The following is a 24743-nucleotide window of genomic DNA, read 5'->3' on the forward strand; positions in this document are numbered from 1 at the left end:
AGAAACTAGTGGGAAAGATGTACCCCTATCAGGGTGTCTTAGCACTAAAGTGGTTTAAGTAATCTGCTTAGACGGAAGGGAGGAGAAATCCAAACTTCATAAGATGTGCTTAGAAGCCCTCTACAGAAAGAGTTGAGAAGATAGAAATTGTATATCATAGATGTTGGAACAGATTGTGGAAGACTTGGAATTGGGCTAAATAAATAGTGATCAAGTATTCTATCTAATGCACCTTCCTGGGGTATCTCTCTACCTTTTATTGGCTTTGAGCTATTTTCAACTCTGTTAGTTGTTGAAAACTAGCAATGGAAATGACTCTGATTCATAAACATGCAAATGAGTTGTGTCTAGTAGAGAGATAATTGATTTTCTGTTCATTCCCCACCCTCTAAAAGCTAATTTGTGTCTATTTGTAATTTAGTCTCAGCATTCTTTTTGCCTACATAGATGGAATTCTTTGAATTTTCTTTTGACACTATTGGCATATGTTGCTGGTTCTCTAATTAATACATTGAATAATTTTTTTTTTTTTTTTTTTTTTTTTGAGACAGAGCCTCATTCTGTCACCCAGACTGGAGTGCAGTGGCTCAATCTTGGCTCACTGCAACCTCCGCCTCCTAAGTCCAAGTGATTCTCCTGCCTCAACCTCCTGAGTAGCCGGGATTACAGTTGCCCACCACCACGCCTGGCTAATTTTTGTATTTTTAGTAGAGATGGGGTTTTGCCATGTTGCCTAAGCTGGTCTCAAACTCCTGGCCTTAAGACCTCCACCAGCCTCAGCCTTCCAAAGTGTTGGGATTACAGGCATGAGCCACCACACTCAGCTTTAAATAAAATGTTTAATATATGTTCATTTTATATTGGTATGAATTATGATTTTACCTTAAGCAGCAACACACTGTCCTTTAACACAGGTCAGGGGAGTTTTAAAGGGTGATCATAAATTGTTCCTAAGGATTATTTTGGATCACAAAAAAGAGAGGCTGGCTACTTTTTGTTTTGGCTTGATTAATTTACATAGGCTGAGTAAGATGTCTTAATTAAACATATGAGCCTCTTTGAGTGTGGTTAACCAATCTAGACGTATATGGTGCTGAACAATTATAAGACCAGAGAATTAACTTCTGTCTGGAAGTTTCATAAAGAATCTCAGGTGACATTTTCAATAGCCTCTGTTATTCTAAAGATTAAACAAAACAGCCTTATTAGTTCTTGTATTCTGACACTAGAAAACCAACCCAAAGAGATTTTTCTTACAATTGTCACCTGCAGTACCTATAAATTAGGTTGGCTTCTTTCGTCCTCCACATCCCAACAATCTGGGCTAAGCTTCCTAACTCTCTCTACTTCCCTTAAGTCTAGGAACTAGAAAGCCACAGATCAGGTAGCAGCCCATTTCTTAGGAAAAATTTGTGGGCATTGGTTCCACATATGAAGTACAATCCTTATTATTTTTATTTTATATTTTGGTAGAGACAAGATCTGGCTATATTGCTTGAGCTGGTCTTGATCTCCTGGACTCCAGTGATCCTCCCACCTCAGCTTCCCAAAGTGCTGGTATTGCAGGTATGAGCCACCATGCCAGACCAACAATCCTTATTCTTTAATGGTGGACTTGTCACCAACCTTAGAGCCTAAAGCACCAGTAGAGAATCAAGAATAATTCTAAGAATTTCCAAAGAAATGAAATCTGTGAAATTTCCCTCATCAGTTCAGCACATCCCGCTCTCACTTATGTCTTGTTCTGCTGCCTTGTAGGTCTGCAGAACAGTTTTCCTGAAAGTGCTCTGCTTCTGAACTAACAAGCACCCTTGATATCCTGATTGAGTTCTCTAGTACAGCTTCATGATTGCCTAAGTAATGTTGAGTTGGCTCCAAAGCCTGTACTCATGAGTCGATTTCTTAAAATATCAGTAGTTATGAGTACCTGGTTTAGTTCATTCCATCAGGCTCTAAGACTGTTTTTGTCAAAGATCTATTTTCTTTTCCTTTTTTTTTTGGTCGGGGGGGAGGTGGAGTTTCACTCTAGTTCCCCGGGCTGGAGTGCAATGGCACACTCTCTACTCACTGCAACCTCCGCCTCCCAGGTACAAGCGATTCTCCTGCCTCAGCTTCCCAGGTAGCTGGGATTATAGGTGCACGCCACCATGCCCAGCTAATTTTTTAGTAGAGACAGGGTTTCACCATGTTGGTCAGGCTGGTCTCGAACTTCTGACCTCCGGTGATCCACCCGCCTCGGCATCCAAAGTGCTGGGATTACAGGCATGAGCCACCGCGCCTGGCCCAAAGACCTATTTTCTATCTTGAGGCTTATAAGCTTTCAGGTGAGGAAGTCAGAAAAGTGGAAATCATCTCTTGATGATAAGACTAAATGACAGCCAAGCGATCTCAGCTCACTGCCACCTCTCCCATGTTCAAGCCATCCTCCTGCCTCAGTCTCCTGAGTAGCTAGGACTGCAGGCATCCACCACCATGCCCCACTAATTTATTTTTATTTATTAATTTTTTAAATGGAGTCTCGTTCTGTTGCCAGGATGGAGTGCAGTGGTATAATCTTGGCTCACTACAACCTCCACCTCCTGGATTCAAATGCTTCTCCTGCCTCAGCCTCCAGAGTAGCTGGGACTACAGGCGTGCACCACCACACCCAGCTAATTTTTATATTTTTAGTAGAGATGGGGTTTCACCATGTTGGTCAGGATGGTCTCAATCTCTTGATCTCTGATCTGCCCTCCTCAGCCTCCCAAAGTACCGAGATTACAGGTGTGAGCCACCATGCCTGGCCACTAATTTTTGTATTTTTAGTAGAGATGGGTTTTTGCCTTGTTGGCCAGCCTGGTTTAGAACTCCCGACCTCAGTGACCCACCTGCCTCAGCAAATCCCAAAGTGCTGGGATTGCAGGTGTAAGCCACCACGCCCAGCCCATCATTCTTTCTTAAGTGTTTGACCGATGTTTTCTCTCGGCATAAGAACATACTGTGGATAGCAAAGGCACTGACAAATCTTCAGAGTCTTCAATCTGTTTTGCAAAAATGTACAATCTATAAAATATATTTATATTAATAATGGTTTATTTGTAGAACATTAACCTACGGAAGACTGAGTTTCTCCTTTATTTAGCAACTTTTCTTGACAGCTTTTGCCATGATGTGGAGCTACTTAAGAAATAAGGAGTTTATTAGAATTTCTCATTATTTCTGCCACTTCTCTTTTGATAAGATGTGGTAGGCGAAATCATGGGTCCACCAAAGATCTTCACGTCCTAATCCCCAGAATGTATGGATGTGTTAGTTTATATGGCCAAAGGGATATTGCAGGTGTATGATTAAGCTCAGGATCTTGAGATGGAAATTATCCTGGATTATTGAGGTGGGCCAGTATAAAACCTCTTTATATGAGGATTATGTAAAATATAAGAGAGGAGAATGTGGTGGGATAATGGAAGCAGAGATTGGAGTGATTTACTTTGGAGATGGAGGAAGTGTCCACAATCCAAGGAGTACAGACAGCCACTAGAAGCTGGTAAAGGCAAGAATATGAATTATCCCCTCGGATCCTGCAGAAGGACCCAGCCTCGCCAACACCTTGATTTTAGCATATTGAAACATTCCTGACTTCTGACTTCCAGGACTGGAAGACAATAAAATTTGTGTTGTTTTAAGCCACTAACTTTGTGGTAATGTGCAAAAGCAGCAATAGGAAACGAATGCATAAATTTATAAAAACCACAAATATTTGCAATCTCTCAGAACCCCTCAGGAAAAATCCCAGAGGTCGTTTAGGTATAAAAGACATCTTGAAATTTTTTTCCCCCTCAATTTTAGAATCTGATCTTGAAGAGACAAAAATCAAAAGAGCTATCAGAGGAAATTTACTAAAAGAGAATCATAGATGTCACAGTACATGAATAGTTTTAGCTGGGCTATGCATTAATCAAAGTGACAATGAAATATATTAAAGTAAATGCAGAAGAAGTTATCATGACATTCTTTTTTTTTTAAATTGAGGATATTACTAACTCAGCCAAAGGAAAGAAAATGATTCTAGTGACACATGGAATCTCTGCTACCTGAGAAGATTACAGAGTAACCCTTCTTACCGCTTGTTAAGAGCAGACAAAATAATCCATGATCAACTTTAATGGAAAGAAGACCAAATTCTAATTTCATATTAACATTGTATTTGGCTGTAGAAGAGTCACAGAACTCTTTCTGTTTTTTTTAAAATTTAGGAATTCTTGAATCAAAACTAAGCCAACTTTGCCAAAGTTTTAACATGTGTCATGCTTATTTTTACATTAATTATTAGTATTTATTATAAAGCAAGGCAACAAAATCATTTTGCACATTCTTCTACAATTGTATGTATCTATGCAAGTTTTAATCTTCACAATCTTTGTTCATGTTCTGGAGTAAGATACTTAATTTTAGGACAAAATTCTTTCTTTTTTTTTTCTTCGTAAACACTCCGTTACCTTTTATCCAAAGTTATATTTCTCTGCCACTCTTTTTCTAGCAGTCTTTTTTTTTTTTTTTTTTTTTTTTTTTTTTTGAGACGGAGTCTCGCTCTGTAGCCCAGGCTGGAGTGCAGTGGCCGGATCTCAGCTCACTGCAAGCTCCGCCTCCCGGGTTCACGCCATTCTCCTGCCTCAGCCTCCCGAGTAGCTGGGACTACAGGCGCCTGCCACCTCGCCTGGCTAGTTTTTTGTATTTTTTAGTAGAGACGGGGTTTTACCGGGTTAGCCAGGATGGTCTCGATCTCCTGACCTCGTGATCCGTCCGTCTCGGCCTCCCAAAGTGCTGGGATTACAGGCGTGAGCCACCGCGCCCGGCCTAGCAGTCTTAATCACACATATTAATTTTAACTTTTTTTTTTTTTGAGATGAAACCTCGCTCTTGTTGCCCAGGCTGGAGTGCAATGGCGTGATATCGGCTCCCCGTAACCTCCACCTCCCGGGTTCAAGCGATTCTCCTACCTCATCCTCCTGAGTTGCTAGGATTACAGGCTTTCACCACCATGCCTGGCTAATTTTGTGTTTTTAGTAGAAATGGGGTTTCTCCATGTTGGTCAGGCTGGTCTTGAACTTCCGACCTCAGGTTATCTGCCTGTCTCAGCCTCCCAAAGGGCTGGGATTACAGGTGTGAGCCACCGCACCTGGCCATTAACTTTAACTTTTAACTCAAGTAAGTAAAGTAAGCAAACTTCATTGCTGTCTTACTTTCAGACAGCCACAGCCACCCCAACATTCAGCCACCACCACCCTGATCAGTCGGCAGCCGTCAGCGTCAAGGCAAGATCCTCCACCTGCAAGATTAGGACTTGCTGAAAGCTCAGCAAGTTACTTACTTTAGTTAACTTTTAACTAAGTAAGTGTTCTGTTCGCTTTCTAAAATGCTCAAATTTTAGAAAGTCAGCAGAAGACGCCCAATATGATTTTGTATAATCACATGTATCATTTTATCACATTTTTAAAATGGCAAAAATGATGTCTTCATTAACACAGAGTTTTCAATTTTGCCTTCAGGGAATACAGACATGTCTTGGAGACATTATAGGTTTGGTTTCAGACCACCACAATAAAGTGACTATAGCAATAAGGAGAGTCACATGAATTTTTTTGGTTTCCCAGTGCATATAAAAGTTATGCCTACACAAGATTGTAGTTTATGAAGGGTGCAATAGCATCGTGTATAAAAACAATATACATATCTTAATTTAAAAATACTTCATTGCTAAAAATTGCTAATGATCATCTGAGCCTTCAGCAAGTTGTAATCTTTTTGCGGGTGGAGGATCTTGCCTTGATGCTGAGAGTTACTGACTGATGAGAGTTGGGTGGCTGTTGCTGTCTGAAAGGAAGACAGCAATGAAGTTTCCTGCACTGATTGACTCTTCCTTTTACAAAAGATTTCTCTGTGGCATGAGATGCCATTTGATAGCATTTTATTCACACAAAATTGAAGTCAGTCCTCTAAAACCCTGCTGCTGCTTAATCAACTAAGTTTACAAACTATTCTAACATTTTTCTTGTCATTTTAACAATGTTCACAGCATCTTCACCAGGAGTAGGCTTCATCTCAAGAAACTACTTTCTTGCTCATCCATAAGAAGCAACTCCTCATCTGTTTTAAGTTTTGCCATGAGATTGCAGTAATTCCGTCACATCTTCAGGCTCTACTTCCACTTCTAGTTCTCTTGCTGTTTCCATCACATCTGCAGTGATTTCCTCCATTGAAGTCTTGAAATCTCTCCACGTTACCCAGGGGTTTGGAATCAACTTCTTTCAAACTCCTGTTATCATCGTCATTTTGACCTCCTCTTATAAATCACAAATGTTCATAATGGCATCTAGAATGGTGACTCCTTTCCAGAAGGTTTTCAATTTACTTGGCCCAGATCCATAAGAATCACTATCTATGGCAGCTAAAACCTTATGAAATGTATTTCTTTAACAATAAGACATGAAGGCTGAAATGAATTGTTGATCCATGGGCCACAGAATGGATGCTGTGTTAGCAGATTGAAAACAATGTTACTCTCCTTGTACACATCCATCAAAGCTCTTAAATGACCAGTTGCATTGTCAATGAGCAGTAATATTTTGAAAGAGATCTCTTTTTCTGAGAAGTAGGTCTCAATGGTGGGCTTAAAATATTCAGTAGACCATTTTGTAAATAGATATGCTGTTATCAGGGATTGTTGTTTCATTTTTAGAGCACAGGAAGAGTAGATGTAGCATAACTCCTAGGATTATCAGAATTGTAAGTGAGCATTGGCTTCAACTTAAAGTGACCAGCTGCATCCGTCCCTAACAGGAGAGTCAGCCTATCCTTTGAAGCTCTGAAGCCAAACGTTGACTTCTCCTCTCTATGATGATGGCATCATCTTCCAATAGAAGGCTGTTTCATCTATATTTAAAATCTGTTATTAAACTGGATGCAGTGGCTCACACCTGTAATCCCAGCACTATAGGAGGCCAAGGTGGGCAGATTACTTGAAATCAGGAGCTTGAGACCAGCCTGGCCAACATGCTGAAACCCCATCTCCACTAAAAGCACAAAAATTAGCCAGACATGATGGTGGGCACCTGTAATCCCAGCCACTCAGATTGGGGGTGGTGAGGCAGGAGAATTGCTTGCACCTGAGAGGCAGAGGTTGCAGTGAGCCGAGATTGCGCCATTGCACTCCAGTCTGGACGACAGAACAAGACTCTGTCTCAAATAATAAAATAAAATAAAAAAGCCTGTGACTTAGTGCAGCCACCTTCATCAGTTATTGTAACTATATCATCTCATGACTAGCTGCAGCTTCTCCATTAGCACTTGTGCTTCACCTTGTATCTTTTTGCTACAAAGGTGGCTTCTTTCCTTAAACTCATGAGCCTGTCTCTGCTAGTTTCTAAACTTCTTCTGCAGCTTCCTCACCCCTCTCAGCCTTCACAAAATTATAGAGAGTTAGGACCTTGCTCTGAATTAAGCTTTGACTTAAGGGAATGTTGTGGTTGGTTTGATCTATCCAGACTCCTTAAACTTTTCTCCCTAACAGCAATATGGCTGTTTTGCTTTTTCATCATTTGCTTGTTTGCTGGAGTAGCACTTTTAATTTCCTTTAAGAACTTTTTCTATGTCTTCATAACTTGGCTAATTGGTGTAAGAAGCCTAGCTTTTAGCCTGTCTCAGCTTTTGACACGTCTTTGTTACCAAGCTTAATCGCTTCCAGCATTTGACTTAAAGTGAGAGACGTGCAAATCTTCCTTTAACTTGAATACTTAGAGGCCATTGTAGGGCTCTTAATTGGCCCAATTTCAATATTGTTGTGTCTCAGGGAATAGGGAGGCCCAGGGAGAGTGGGGAGAGAGAGAGAGACAGAGAGAAATATGAGGGAAAGGTCAATTGTTGGAACAGTCAGAATACATATATGTTTGTGTATATACATATTCACATACCTATAGACATGTGTATTCATAGATATGTGAAAAATTATGTTTGCTGACCAATGTTTTAGTATTCTCCTGGTAGAAATTATCCAGATATCCAAAGATTATTCATTAACTCAAGTTAATAATAATCTATGTTCCTCATGTTAACTAAGGATCTTGAAAATTATGTGAAAACTGATGCACTATAGACCATAATCACTGTTGATGTAAAAAATGATCGGAATATAACCATGCTTAATTGAATAAATAATTTTGTATTTTTCATAATTCAAAACTTTGTGAAAGTATGTTGGTTTGTCTGATTAGTAAAATAGCATAAGAGTTTTGAGGAATTCAGATTAAACAGTGTATTCAAGAGAAAACAAAGATTTATTGTGATAAGTTGTGTTGTATTATGTTCTACATAGATAAAGTCAGACAGAAGACAAATAGCTGTTTCTAAACCAAAGTGATTAAACAAGTTTAATATGTCTAAAAAGTCACTCTGATTACATAAACCTGGATTCTCTTATAATAATGTTTGTGAAACAGCAGTTTCTGATTTTCATTTGTTCGTTTGTTGGGGATGTGGGCAAAGCATATTTGAGGTATTAGAACTTTAGTTTTTTTCTAGGCATTCTGGGAATATTAGATTTATGGAAAGATTTATTATTCTCTATAAAACAATCAGAACAGAGCTTCTTTGTGAGACTTTATAGTCTATTTTATTAATACATTCCAGGTGTCGTTCAATATTTCAAGCTCGCATAACAAGAGAAAAAGGGTTACAAGTTATCTGGACTGAGAGGTCGCTGCTTCAGTTCTACAGCATCAGCCAGAGGTTAAAGGTGAACTTAGAATCACAACTGACAGTCTCAGATCTCAAAGAGCAGTTCCCCTTTCCAGTGGGAACATCTTAACGTTGATTTGAGCTAACCAATAGTCTGACAAATAAACAAAAGATGAACAAACCAGATCTACCTCTGACGCAATCTCTATCATCCATTTGGACATATTGATGGGGAACACCTCTAAGCTGTCAAAATATTAACTTGATTGTCATACAAATATAAAATGAGCACGCATGAAAGATTTATTTAAGTCATGGTGAAGGAACCAGCAGGGTGATAAAGCCAGCTCAAGATGCTTTTGAGGTACTGAGTATTTAAAGGCAATGAAGACAGAACGTTGGAATAAGGTTACTAGGTTAGATAGAAACTGATTTATGTCTGATAGCACAATAAAAATATAACCTTTGGTTTTTTTAAATTCTGCACATAATTCATTTCATCTCTATCGGACAAAAATCTCCAAGTTACTATGTAACTTCACAGAGTCTAGGCCCTAATCAGTAGTACATAGTATGACAAAAAAAGATTCAAGGATTCATTCTCTTGAAGAACTAAATAATCCCTGCATGGGCATATCAGGCCAATGATTCAATATGCCATTGAATTAAGACGGGCAGCCATCCTTTTATAGTAATCCTTCTTATCCACAGCGGAATATGTTGCAAGGCCCCCAGTCGATGTCTGAAACTGTAGGTAGTACTAAACCTTACATATGCTATTTATTTTTCCTATGCTACATACCTATGATAAAGCTTAATCTATGAATTAGGCATAGGAGGCAGGAGATTAACAACAATAACTAATAATAAAATAGAATAATTATTATATGCCAGCATCACTACACTTGTGCTTTGGGGCCATTATGAAGTAAAATAAATGTTACTTGACCACAAACACTGTGGTACAATGACATGATCTGATCACCAAGTGACAAAGTGACTAATGGGCGGGAAATATAGTGTGGATCTGCTGGACAAAGGGACAATTCCCATCCTGAGTGGGATGCAGTAGGAGAGCGCAAGACTTAATTATACTTCTTAGGATGGCATGCAATTTAAAACATATACATTGTTTATTTCTGAAATCTTCCATTTAATATTTTCAGACTGTGGTTGATCCCAGATAATTGAAACAGTAGAAAGTGAAACTTAGGTAAGTGGGGACTATTGTACCTTATTTTCAAGTTTTTGTTAATTTTATTAATATAAGTTGCTCTTGTAGTAGGCTCCAGGGAACTTCATGGACTTGTAGATTTCCACATTCAGGAGGGAAAGGTATCTTTCCTGCATTCAACACAAATATTTGACATTTATTATGTACCAGGCACTGCACTAGTATGGCCCTGGCTGTATAGCCATGAACAAAACATACAAAACTCTCTGATGGCCCTAATATTCTAGTGGGGGAGGTAGGTGATAAACCAGATGTATTCTCTGTCAGTGGGAGATAAGGGCTGTGGCAGATGTGCCCTTTTAGGAAAGGTGACCCAGAAAGCATTCATGGAAGTGACATTTGAGTCTCATCTGAAGGAGATGAGACATTGATGAATTTCTACCAGCCCTAACTCTGCTTAAGAAACAGGACACCTGTGATAAAAATTTCCCTTTGTAACCAGGCCAGTTGAGACTGGTTAGAACCAAGATAGCTGACCCAACAACTTCAGCAAGACTTCAGGCTTCATTACAATCTCATTGCCATGCTAGATGAGCACCATGACTGTTGATAATTGCCGTGACAACAACCGGAAGAAGCCATGAAAGGACAGACAGGAAGGTGGCGCTCTGGTTCCGGAAAGTTCACCACCCATTTCTGGAAAGACATGAATACTCTTCCCTTCACTTTTAAGGTCCAACCCCTTCATTAGAGAAACCCTATATTTTAACCCACTCCTTAGTCAAGAAGTTGACTTGTGAGCCTTGCTCCTGCGTCTCGAGTCCATGGCCAGCAAATAAAGCCTGCACTGCTTAACACTCACTTTCGGTTTTATGTATTGGCTTTGTGACACCAAACGGGGAAAGATCTCATCTGTTGGGGGACTGGCTTTGTGAGTAACAGGAGAGTGCCAAAGTGTCACACAGGAAGAAGGAGTCGATGCTGTCCTCCGGATTTCTCCTGAGTTTTGGAAACTTAGGAGAGAGAAAGCCCTCACAGCCAGGGGTGGGCCTGGATGGCACTTGAGGCAGAACTTTGGACTTGTTACTGTTGTCATGCGCGTCCATGTGAAGAGACCACCAAACAGGCTTTGTGTGAGCAACACGGCTGTTTATTTCACCTGGGTGCAGGCGGGCTGAGTCTGAAAAGAGTCAGCGAAGGGAGATAAGGGTGGGGCCGTTTTATAGGATTTGGGTAGGTAAAGGAAAATTACAGTCAAAGGAGATTGTTCTCTGGCGGGCAGGAGTGGGGGTCACAAGGTGCTCAGTGGGGGAGATTTTTGAGCCAGGATGAGCCAGGAAAAGGAATTTCACAAGATAATATCATCGCTTAAGGCAAGGACTGGCCGTTTTCATTTCTTTCGTGGTGGAATGTCATCGGTTAAGGCGAGGCAGGGCATTTGCACTTCTTTTGTGATTCTTCAGTTACTTCAGGCCATCTGGACGTATATGTGCAAGTCACAGGGGATGCGATGGCTTGGCTTGGGCTCAGAAGCCTGACAACTGTTGTTGTCCATGGTTCTAAAAAAGTTTGGTAAGGTTTGGGTTTGATTGTAGCTTGTAGGAGACTTGGGGCTCACACTAATTACTTGTGATTTTTTTAATTTACAGATTATATTAATTTTGAGTGCCAAAAATACTTAAATGACAAAATAATCATCAGATTCTCTTAAGAGCTTTATTTTTTTAGTGGAGTTTAAAAATTTTTTAAACTTGTATTTTTAATTGATAAAAGATAATTTATGGGGTCTGTATTTGTGGGTTATGATGTAGTGTTTCAACCTATCGATACATTGTGGAATGATCACAAAGGTCTCTCCTTTTCCTCTTCTTTCCTGTGCCCCAACCAGCCTCTAATAACCACTGTTCTATCCTCTACTTTTTTGAGTTCTGCTTTTTTAGATTCCACATATGAGTCAGTCAGATTCTTTTATGGACCTTAAAGTGATGCAATGACATGAATGCTCTCTCACTCCTGCCTCAACCTGTTTCAGAAAAACAAAACAAAACAAAAACAGTAATTAAAAGTATGTACTGAAAAGTACACAATGCCTTAGTCTTTCCCTCTTCTTTATAAGCATATCTGGAAGTAAAGTGCACCTGTCATTGATTTGGGTCTTAAAAATCCCTATTTTTGGCCGGGCGCGGTGGCTCAAGCCTGTAATCCCAGCACTTTGGGAGGCCGAGGCGGGCGGATCACAAGGTCAGGAGATCGAGACCACAGTGAAACCCCGTCTCTACTAAAAATACAAAAAGTTAGCCGGGCGCGGTGGCGGGCGCCTGTAGTCCTAGCTACTCCGGAGGCTGAGGCAGGAGAATGGCGTGAACCCAGGAGGCGGAGCTTGCAGTGAGCCGAGATCGCGCCACTGCACTCCAGCCTGGGCAACAGCGTGAGACTCCGTCTCAAAAAAAAAAAAAAAAAAAAAAAAAAAAAAAAAAAAAAATCCCTATTTTTTCCATAGTTTAATTTCATTTCTACAGCTGAAGTACCACTAATGATATATATGTCAGGTAGACAAGAGTGGAAATATTAATTGCCAGTGCTTCGGTCCAGTTTGTATGTCGGTAAGAAATGTCAGTGATAGGCAGCATGTACTTCTTTTGATGTTGGTGAGTCAGCAGCACTGAGGGCTTGAATAGAAGCAACCCAAGTACATGATGGGAGATACTTGGGTGTAATTGGCAACACTGGTAGGGTAGTGAACCAATTAGTTTGATAACTCGAGAAAGATCTCTCAGAAGAGCATATTATCTTAGAAATACTAATGGAACAAAGTAGTCTTAAAATAGCTGGGTGCGGTGTCTCATGCCTGTACTCCCAGCAATTTGGGAGGCCGAGGTGGGTGGATCGCTTGAGGTTGGGAGTTCAAGACCGGTCTGGCCAACACGGTAAAACCCCGTCTCTACTAAAATACAAACATTAGTTGGGTGTGGTGGCACACACCTGTAATCCCAGCTACTAGGGAGTCTGAGGCAAGAGAGTTACTTGAAGGTGGGAGGCGGAGGTTGCCGTGAGCTGAGATGGCACCACTGCACTCCAGCCTGGGCAACAGAGCAAACTGAATCAACAACAACAACAAAAACGGGCCCTTTGTATCTTTCAGTATAATTTTCAGAAGCACCAGGTTGCAGCCTCTGCAGTGTCATGGTAGTAGTGGATCTGAGTCAGCAATCCAAGGGGATTTTCAATTTCAATTGACATTAACCTCTTTTCTCCTCCCTCTTTTTTTTTTGTTTTTTCCAAATCAAATGGACTCAAGTTATTTGTGTACTTACAAGATTATAAACTCCTCGTAGGCACCTGTGTAGCACTTGGCATATCACAGTTATGCAACCAAAGTTTGCAGAATTGAATAATGAAGGACGGAGGAATGTGCCACCCTCAAATATATCACTTTGGCATAGGATTATTTTGAGCTAAAAGCAATTGAGAAGAAACAGATACAAGAAAAGCTCCCTGCCTTCCCCCAGTTTTCCTAAAAGCAAGATGTAAATTTGTACAGGTGTCTCCCTTCTCCTCTCTACCAAGGAGGAAGTTAATCACCAGAGACAACTCTAGATGCTTGTCAGCTTTCAGATGTTTGACTGCACAGGGAATCTACATAACAAACCTTACTAACTAGCCTTTATCTTCCATTAGCTTCCCTCGTATATTTACCTTCCTATAGTTTGTTGCCCTAGTTTTTTTTTTTTTTTAATAGAGATGAAGTCTCTCTATGTTGCCTATGCTGATCTTGAACTCCTGGGATCAAGCGATTCTCCATCCTCAGTCTCCCAAAGTGCTAGGATACAGGCATGAGCCATCAGGCCCAGCTTACACTAGAAATTCAGTCTTTTTCCTTTGTCTCTCTAAAATTTATTGTTTATTTGTTGTGATACTATATACACCCAAGTCTTAACCACCTTTATTGAATTACTCATCACTGAGTATTCCCATGTATATGCAAGATGCTCATGTTAAACTCTGTTTGTTTTTCTCTTGCTATTTCATTGTCAATCTAATTTGCAGGGTACCAGTTGGAGAACCTAAGATGAGTAGAAGATAGAATTTCTTTTCCTCCCCAAGAGTAGCAGCATTGGCACTGAATCTGACACCACTTACGGACACTGATAATGATAGTAAGAGCTACTGACAGCCATGTGGATGGTGCCAGACACTGAGAAGGTGCTCAGCAGGAGTGCTCTCACCTACTCCTCTCAGCCACTTTATGAGGGAAACGTAAAGGAGAATCCATAGCTACGAAGTTAAGTAGTTTGTCCAAAGTTATGTGGCATTTATTCGTCCTAGGCTTGAGGTCTGAATCCTCCTTCTACCATGCTACTTACTCTGCCTCCAGATAATCGTGGTGGTTTTTCATAACACCCGAAACAAGAAAAAGGAAAAATGACTTTAAAAGTTCTTGCATATTATAATCTCATGTTAAAGCACCAAATAAGGTCACTCATGGAAAGAACCTTTAGCACAGATTGAAAAATGAGGACTTTTTACTTTTATAGCTGTGTCCCACTTAGAATCACTTTTCATCTAAAAAAAAAGAAGCAATTTCATGAAGTGCTAATTTTAATCAACTTACATCTGCATAAGGACTTCCAGCCTTCTCTTGCATATTCCAGTACATAATTCTCCCCTTTCCAGGCTAGACAGCACTGAAAATATTTACAACTGGACTTGTGGTTGCATATACCAGTGAAAACATTAGACTGTCCTCTCCCATTTCAAAGACCTTCTCTTTTTCTGATTATTATTTATGCAGAAGGGGCTTCCTTAGTATAGCAATACATGTTAAATGAAATTAAAAATCAGAGTAAATTTAAGGCTCTTTTGCCTGTGAGAAAAGTTTGCCCATTCTGTTTATTTTCTCCTAATATGGTTATGAATTTCAGCAATTTCTGAGTTGAGGTAAAAAGAGCAAACATTTTGTTTTGTTTTAGTCTTTGTAATTCTGATATGCTATAGTGGATCCTACAATGATTTTCACCACTCAATATAAATGATATAGTTGGACGCAGTTGCTTTTGTTAAAGTAGATGGCCTTTACTGCCCTAAAATGATTTTAAGGCTCAAAAGTGGAGCATTTCTTTTTCCACTCTCAGAAATAACTTCAAAATACACCTTTTCATTTCAGTGGTTAGGAGCTAGGTAAGTTCTTAGCAGATATAAACCAAAATTCGATTTTTTTTGGAAGCACGAATCTGCTTTCTAAGGACTCCTGACACCCCATTATGCACTGGAAATCAGAATCGCTTCTCCACCCTCATGTCATGAGATTGTACCCACTCAATATTAGGAGCTCAGGAGTGCGTCTAGTTCCTGACACTTAGTGAATGGTGTCCTAGGAATGGTTGTGCATGATTTTCCTCGTTTCAAACATATATGTTCTCTTCTTCCTTTTCAGGCTCCAGGCGCCTTGATGAGATTGATGAATTTTCTTTTTTAAAACAAACAAACAAACAAACAAAACCATGCATTTGTGTTACCATTTCATTGTTATCCTGAGCCGATTTCATTGTTTGTTTGCTCCAGCCATGGAATTCAGTAGACTGAACATAAGCTAAGTCTCAGAAATAATACCTTTGAAAATCATCCTGATTCCTCCCCTGTCTGAGTCATAGAACACAAGTCTCCTCCAAAAATGGTCCATCTTCCAGGCTCCTCAAGGTTTCTCTGATCCTTCCTCCCTCTCTTTCCCCTTTCGGTTCTCCTTTTGTATACACAGACTCACAGAGACGTGTACAGGCATTCTGCCTTTGTTTCTCTTTCTTTCCCTGTTGCCCCAAACTTCTTAGTGGTCACTGACAGGTAGCGAGTGGCTCTTGATGCACTTCTCCCTTCATGGTGGTGATGAGATGTTTAACTGGTTGAGGGTAGACATCACTGAGGGACTGGAAGAGGTAGGACTGGACCAGGTCTGAACTTGCAGGGTCGTTGTTCTTCCATGACTGATCCTCCTGTGCTCAAGGCTACACATTATCTTTTTTGTCTAATAATTGTGTATCTCCACTACTTTCTTAGGTCTGCCTGTTTTTTCCTCCCTGGTAGGATAATAGATCAGAATGTTTATGGAACACCATGGCTGTTCATTTTCAAAGAAATTAGTTTGTGTTGCAGGCATAACTAAAAAATCAATCAGGTAATTGCTGGTGGACGGCATGTATACCCAAACGTGATTTAGCCTGGTTTATCTTTATTCTCAAGGACTAGTCCTTTAAATATAAACCTCTTTAGAAGGTTTAAGACACCAACATGATTCTTCGCTAAAGCTCCAGATAAATGATGCCCTATCTGTGTTTACAAAGGCAATAAAAATAGACTACAGGATGGTTACCTGGTCAATTTAACAAATCAGAATGAATTGTTTTTAAACTTGTCTTTATATCTGTCTTTAGGAAGATAAACTTAATTATCTCTCTTCCAAATGTGCATTCTTAGCATCTTCATGATCTTAATTCAACTTCTTCATCACTCAGAGGTCAATATATGGTATACCTCTTTTTCTTTTTTTAAAATAAGAAATCTACATTTAAAAAGACATTTTCCATGAACTTTACAATGTGTAAGGAATTTGAACAACAATTTGGTTATTTTGTTTACCAATGCCATTGAAGCAGGTAATTGTGAATATGCTGGGAGATGGGCCATTACCAACTCAAATGGGTAATCATAGATATTTGGGAGAGATCCTTGCCAAGCTGTGATAGGAAGATAATAGCCATCACCAAGCATCATTAGGCATTTACAGTTTTATTTAAATGAAACAATAAGCTTATGTTTTCTGGACATAAATACTTACACAGAACAAGCATCTCTTCATGTGACCTTTAAGTTACATTAGTTACAACTACCATTTATTATGAATTTTACATGTACATTATTGTCAGGCTAAATACTTTTATCATTCCCATTTTATAGATGAGAAAACCAAGGTGCATGTCTTTCATTTTCTTCTCTATGTTGTTTTTGTGAGTCAAGGTTTTTATTTTTTTAAATTTTTTCATTTGTGAAATCAGGTATATTGGAAACTTTGGAGTTGAATAGGGCTTAGTGAGTTAATGGACTATGTGGCATATTTATTAAATCAAGAGAAAAGCACTCTAAATATATAACCTTATGCGCAACATAATCAGAAATGGTAATCTCTTATCCTGTTTTGGGAGACTTAATAGATAGTAAATTAAAAACCCTCCAATGCGCAATGTGCTATGGACATAAACGTGTGGAAATACGTTTGTTTACTGCACTGAGTTTTACATACCCTAATGAAAGAACATTTTAGAAAAAAAGTGACTTTAAATTTTAAAAATTCTTTTACTTATTTTACTCCATTTTGCCTTTTTGACACCATAATGCTTGAAAAATTATAAAAAATTTAAAACATATGCAAAATCAAAAAACTAGTTTGCTTTCTACCATATCTTATCCAACCCAGTTTTCCTTCCTAAAGTCAACCACTCTAATGAGTGTAATCAACATACTGTGTATTCTTCCAGAAAACCTTATGCACAAAATATTAGCAGGACATACAGTCTGCTTCTCACCTTTTTCGTTTTTTGCTTGGCAATGTATCTGATAGATTGTTCTAAATCAGTTCATAAGTTGTTTTTCATCTTTTAAACAACTGAAAATATTTTGTTGTCTGAACAAACCATAATGTATCTAACATGTCTCAGACTTCAACATCTTCCCAGAGGAAGAAACAAAAAGACTCTCATTTTGTTTTCTCTCTGTTTTTCTCATGTGCTGGGGCTTGACTTTACCTAGACACTCACGTCACTTATCTGCTCCGCTGTTCCTGAACAAACACAGCATGTGTGACATGGATTTACTTTTCCACATTTACACAGCATCACATCTGCTTGCTAACTTACTTTGACAATGAATAGAGAATTTGGGATTGTTGTCATAATCTGCTGAAAACCAAATTGAGGTTCATTGATCCTGGGGTCTTGAACCAACGTGTCATTTAAGTCATTTTCATTCTGTCATCCTGTCCAGGAGGAATTCAGTTTTTTTCCACAACAATCTCTGTCTGGATGAATGGTTTAATCCATACAATTTTAAATAAATTTGGTTATTCAATCTAATAATGAGCTTTGTCAGAGTCAGCATATAAATATTATTATGTAAATATATGCATTTCGAAAATGCACTGAAGCTTATTTTTTAATTCAACAAAAATACAATGAGTGCACTATTACAGGTGTTCAGCTAGGTATGGAGATACAAAGATAAATAGGGTATGGTTTTTGCCCTCAAAGGCAAAATTTATATCATAAATTTTCAGAAGCATATACAAAGAGGTAACTTCTAGTATTTTGAAGGTAGAGGCTTGATTTTGTCTTATGGGGTTTTACATTTGTTGGAAACTTATATACATTAAATTTACTGTGTTAAAAAGTAATTGGGGTCTAGTTAGGCTATCTGATCCTCAAATACCTGAATGATTATAGTCCTCCAGACCAGACCAATCATGCAGGGAATTACCTTGAGGCAATGGTAGCTTCTAAGTGTACTATGAAGCACGTTATCTCAGAGATCAAAGAGCAGAAAGGTTTAGGGGCCAGTTAAGATACTTGTATCATATAGTTTACTGAATCAATTTGAAATACACAAAGAGAGTCAAGGGTAAGGAGATGGGGTAAGTTAACATTCTTAGATTAGGGTCTAAGTGGACAAAGGAACACAATACTTGAGTCCTGGGTATCATAATGTTCGTATATCTTCTTTCTTTCTCTTACTTGCCAATGCTGAGAAAATGGATAAAAAATGAATGTCAGCCTTCCTTGTCAATAATGTGATTATGAGAACCAGAGGTGAGGTTTGAGTTACAGGTTCACAGACAAAAGGAGTCCTGATCCAATGATACATGCTTGTTCTACACAAGTACATATAGGCCAGAATGAGACCGTAGTGGGTATCATCAATAGGTGGCTGAATTTGAGGGTGACATAGCTGTCATCCTAGAGGTACCATGATTTGGTTTTTCCATATATTTCTATTTTGTCTTAAACAAAACTCCTTTATGCACCATTATAATTTTGGTTTATTCTATTGATCAATGATTGGCAGGCCTTACACGTTACTATGTCTATATATAACTTGCCACATTAATTTTACCAATGTCTCACAAGTTACTTGCTTACCCATTATCTATACTTAACACGTTCTCTGAGTTTCACATATTTCTTATAACTTTTGTTAAATATGCCTAACAATTATTACAAATTCAGTCCATCCTGTTTCTTTTCTTGTCTTCTATAGCAGAATTGAATATTCTTAAACAGTACAGAAAATGTACATTTATAAGACCTTATTCTTGAATTCCAATCCATGTTCTACATGATGTTGGCCTTAATTTCAATAGTTCCAAACTGAATTTACTGTCTTTCACGCTAAAAGACTTTTTGGTTATTCTCTATAATGATGAATAGTGTGAATTTTCCCCCAATCATAAAGTTACCTTTGCTTGTTTCCTCTTTATCAGAATCACTAACGCCTGTTGCTCTTTTCTTCAGCCTTTTATCTTCTCTCCTTTACCGCTGCCACAGATGTAGTCCCAGGTTTTCATAATTTCTTTTTGGAGCTATTAAAATAATATATTAATTAGTTTATATGTTCAAAGACTCTTCCACTTGCTGCCAGCTATTTTTCTCCAATACAATCTGATTCCTGATTCCCTGTCCAGTATTTTCCTGATATGGTTAGGCTTTGTGTACCCACCCAAATCTCATTTTGAATTGTAATCCCCATAATCCCCATGTGTTGAGGGAGAGACATGGTGAGTGGTGACTGAATCATGCGGGCAGTTTCCCCGTGCTGTTCTCATGATAATGAGTTCTCATGAGATCTGATGGTTTTATAGGTGTTTGACAACTCCTCCTCCACATGCTCCTCTCTCTCTCTAGCCGCCTTGTAAAGAACAGACCTGCTTCCCCTTCTGCTATGATTGTAAGTTTCCTGAGGCCTCCCAAGCCATGTGGAACTGTGAGTCAATTAAACATCTTTTGTTTATAAATTACCCAGTTTAGGGCAGTTCTTTATAGCAGTGTGAGAATGGACTAATACACCTCCTATCCCAATCCTTCATCCAGGATTGTCATTTCTCCTAAAAATCAAGCATGTTCATATGTATGAACACTGGCATGTGTTCTTTTTTCCTTAATTTACTTTTGAAATAATTATAGGTTCACAGGATATTGAACAAATGATATAGAGAGATCCTAGTGTACTCTTCATCTAGCTTCCCCCAGATACATATTTTTTTTTATGTTTGGAATACCCCTCCCTTGCTTAACTACCTGGTATATATATTTTTTGGCGATGGGGTCTAACTATGTTGACTAGGCTGAAGTGCTGGCTATTCACAGGCATGATCATAGCTCACTGCATCCCCTAACTCCTGGTCTCAAGAGATTCTCCTTCCTCAGACTTCCAAGCAGCTGGGACCACAGACATGTGGCACTGCACCTTGGTATAATCTCAAATATTTTTTAAGCTTCAGCTTCAATGCCATAATGTTGTCTTCACTTCTCCCCGTCAGTCCTGAGTTAATCACTTCTTCCTGGATGCTGATACTTCCCTCAGGACCTCATATCTATCTTCTCTGACAATCCTTTGCCACTATGAAGACAAGAACTGTGTTTTATTCATCTTTGAGTCCCTAGCAACTAACTCAAAGCACAGCACATGTTAAGTGCTCAATAAAAATATGTTGAATTGGCCAGTTGCTGTGGGTCACACCTGTAATCCCAGCACTTTGGGTGGCCAAGGTGGGTAGATCACAATGTCGGGAGTTCAAGACCAGCCTGGCCAATATGGTGAAACCCCGTCTCTACTAAAAACACAAAAATAAGCCGGGCATGGTGGTGGGCGCCTGTAGTCCCAGCTGCTCAGAAGGCTGAGGCCAGAAAATTACTGAACCCAGGAGGCAGAGGTTGCAGTGAGCTGACATCACACCACTGCACTCCGACCTGGGTGACACAGCGAGACAAAGTCTCAAAAAAAAAAAAAAAAAGGAAAAAAAAAGTAGAATTCCATTTCTAGAAAATGGGATGTAAAAATCCAGTTGTAGAAAACAATTGCATTTAGTGGGTGATATTTTAACCAGGGCTGTTATTATGGATTCCTTTCTATATGATCTGTTCTGTGGTGAACAGATCTTTGCAAACCTACCCTCAAAAGGCAAGGAACCTGAGGGGCAGAAGAAAGAGGCTGACAAATCCAGTATATCAGAAAGAAACGTAAATATTACAATAGGGACTTACCAACAGAAGCCCTAGTCTTGGATAGCTGTCAGGAAAGATGGTGGATCTCTACACTATCACCCCCTCAGACCCAGGACTCATATACCATAGGGAAGGAATGTGTAGGACAATTGTAGGGAAAGGCAAGAATGCTATAGGTATCTGCCTAAGGGCAGGATTTACAGTAACAGTAGATAAAGTAGAAATCTTAGAGAGTTTCCTGGAATGGGGAATAACCAGAAATTAACATGGTGAATTAGCATCTAAGATGGAGCTGTGGCCTTCACATGATCTTTCTTAGAGAAATGTAAAACATAATTCAATTTTCAAAAAATATTTACTACCATGTTCTTGAGTCTACCTATTGAGTAGTATGAGATAAATATTGAAACACCTGTTCAAATGGAAAATTCCAGTCTGAAATATGATTCTCTGTGCTTATTGTTCCAAATATATAGTAATAATATCACTCCTGGGATTGGGGATTCTGACTTGACTCATACTTCCTTCTCTGGTAGAAAAGTTGCATGTGATCTGAAAGCACAGAGGCCCCTGCAGGCTCGGAGTTTGAACTAGGAGGCCACATGAACACGTTGGTCGGACCTCAGTCTCTCCTAAAGCTCTGTCTCACATGTGCCCTCAATCAAGTCCTCTGATCTTTTCCTATCTGTCCACCTCAGCTGTCCATCCACAGGAGGGAGGCAGCTGGCCACAGTGGCTGCAGCTGGCACCCATTGTGAGAACTTTGCTGCGTTGGGAGAGTGGCCATGTGCTTCCTTGCTGGTGTCCATCCTTGGCCCACAGCTCACCATTGCTGCACAGACGTTGTGATGCAAGCCATGATTCCACTGGCCATATCCTCCAAAAACGTTTTCATTAGGAGTTTTTTTTGTTTGTTTGTTTGTTTGTTTTAAGGCAACACATTGACATTGAGGTTGTGAAGACTGTGATGGCAGCAGTGAGGAAGATGATGAAAGCGAGAGCATGATACCATCAAGGACATAGGTGAACACAGTGTCTTTCATATGGACACTCACTTCCTCAGCTACCCCGGTGAAGGGTCCACCACCAGTGCCATGCCAGCCTGCCCTGGTTTGCTTCATCACATCCAGCACCTGGCCATACCTCTGGACTCTGGAGTCACATCCTGTCCGTTAGACTCTCAAGCTTGAATACAGTCTCGTAAGTTTCCTCACCAAAATGGCCTATCTCATTCCTTTCTGGGGAAGATTAGACCTAGTCCCAGAGGCTGATTGAGAATAGAAGCCACCCTGTCCTTTCTCTCTTTCTCTCTCTCTCTAGTCTTTTTCAAGTTTCTTTTCCCCCTGCACAAACTCTTCTTATTTCTATCAGTCCAAATACTAAATGCTCCTGTGAATACCCTTTCTGCAACTCTAGGTGAGGTATAGCTGCAAGATCTTGCTGCAGGTTTGTTAAGTTGGAGGTAGGGCTGTTATTCCTAGGATCACAAGTCCTTTTAAAGAAAAATACCATGTTCTGAACATTTAACACAGCTTCTTTTTGCCTTTGGTCTTTCATTAATTTAAAAAGAAAAAGGAAAGCATTTTGGGGGTTTTCTTTGTTTGGGTTTGTTTGTTTTTGAGGTGCAGGGGCAAGTGAAATACTCCTTCACCTGTAAATTAGAAACAGAAGAAACAGACTTTATGTCTTCCTGTTGACCTCAATAGCAACTGGTCTTCAGAAATGATCACACAGACATTTCTATAACTGAGTACTTAGGTTAATTTTCTTCTCCTGACATCTTGGAAGTGAAAACAAGATTGGTTTATTTTTTTAAGAGACGAGGTCTTACTCTGTTGCCCAGGCTGGAGTGCAGTGGCACCATGATAGCTCACTGCAGTGTCGACCTCCTGGACCCCAGTGATCCTCCTGCTTCAGCCTCTTGTGTAGCTGGGACTACAGGTGTGTGCCATGATGCCTGGCTGATTTTTAGACTTTTTGTATAGATGGGATCTCACTGTGTTGCCCAGGCATGTCTCAACCTCCAGGCTCAAGCAATCCACTTACCTTGGCCTCCCAATGTGCTGGGATTACAGGTGTGAGCCACCATGCTGACCCATTAAAACAAGCATCTTTCACTGGTTTCAAGGTCCAAACCAATGGATTGAGTGACACAACACTTTTATTCTTGACAGGTGATGTTGAAAGAGCAGTAGGAGATAACTTTCAAGTGGGTCTTAGGAGGATTGAAAGGTGGATTCAGATATTCCACCTTTCTGCAGGGTGAAATATTTCTCTTGTGAGTAAATCATTCAAAACAATAGACCGGGAGGTGGATGAGTACTGTCAGTCAGCACATGCCCTTCTGTTCTGTGGAAGAACTTACAATAATGGTGATTGGTTGAATAGATAGTTCATTAAAGTAAATTTAAATGGCCAGAAAAGCAAGTTAGGATTTTAGAACTGTTTCAAGAAGAAAAGCAGTTTGTAATATGATGTTTTGGAGTTCATAGACTAACTCACTACAAATAAAATACAAATCTATGGGATGATGGGTATGCTAAGTACCCTTATTTGATTATTATACAACATACACATGTATCAAAACATTCAATTGTACCCCACAAATATGTACAATTATGATGTACCAATTTAAAAAATTCACTGGGTAAGATTGTCTTATTTGTAGAGAGCATATCAGTGAAGAATCTTAGGAAGTAGTAAGTGTTTTTTTCTGTAGAAGCCATTCCCTCATCTAATCCTATACCATGTTAGTACCCTAGGCTGATTGTAAAAATGCAGCACTGAAGAAGTTTTCATTTAAAGAAATAATTTCAGGTATTCCATTTTTGTTCTTCACAGAGGTTATTTTTGGTGGAATTTTATTGCAAGTGTAGTTATTGTTCCTTATCTGGCAACATTCTCTTGTCAGTTCTATTTTTGGTCTCTTTCCCTCCTCTTACTTATAACTGAGACCACATCTTGCTTTCCATCCAAACAAAATCTTCTCTTTGAAATCGATAAAATTAAAATGAGAAAAGTAAGGAGAAATATGTAAGTTCAACATTTTATTTTCTTATTTCTAAATAGAGTCTTAAAACTATAATCCATGTTTTGAGATTAGACAAAATGCTTTTTTAGTTTCATTGAAATATCCAACATAAAATTTACATTTATTGGTTACTGGTATCATGGTGGTAGGTTTCTCAGAAGTTCAAAGCTGATAATTACCTCTGCAGAAGAAAGTACTCTTAGATACTCTAAACTAGCAGTCCCCAACTTTTTGGACCAGCGGTTTCGTGGAAGACAATTTTTCCACGGTCTGGAGTTGGGGTTTGGATTGGGGATGATTCAAGTGCATTACATTCATTGTGCACTTTATTTCTATCATTACACTGTAATATACAATGAAATAATTATACAAATCACCATAATGTAGAATCAGTGAAAGCCCCTGAGTCTGTTTTCCTGCAACTAGATGGTTCCATCTGAGGGTGATGGGAGACAGTGACAGATCATCAGGCATTAGATTTTCATAAGGAGCATGCAACCTAGATCCCTCACATGAGCCGTTCACAATAGGGTTCATGCTCCTCTGAGAATCTAATGCCACCACTGGT

General features: G+C 39.3%; 1 long non-coding RNA gene across 2 annotated transcripts in view; it reads right to left on the reverse strand.

The window, feature by feature from the left end:
- Window positions 1-4836: 4836 nt before the first annotated feature.
- Window positions 4837-24743, reverse strand: part of LOC105486015 (uncharacterized) — a 36271-nt gene continuing 16364 nt past the window's right edge. The window contains exons 2-4 of one of the 2 annotated variants that reach the window (XR_003019006.2): window positions 23191-23399; window positions 19380-19502; window positions 4837-11906 (exon numbers count right to left, since the gene is read on the reverse strand). This is a non-coding gene — a long non-coding RNA (uncharacterized lncRNA). The remainder of the gene's footprint in view (window positions 11907-19379; window positions 19503-23190; window positions 23400-24743) is intronic. The other variant, XR_011615045.1, reaches the window with a different exon arrangement.

This window comes from Macaca nemestrina, chromosome 16 (assembly GCF_043159975.1).
Source record: "Macaca nemestrina isolate mMacNem1 chromosome 16, mMacNem.hap1, whole genome shotgun sequence".
Taxonomy (NCBI): Eukaryota; Metazoa; Chordata; class Mammalia; order Primates; family Cercopithecidae; genus Macaca; species Macaca nemestrina.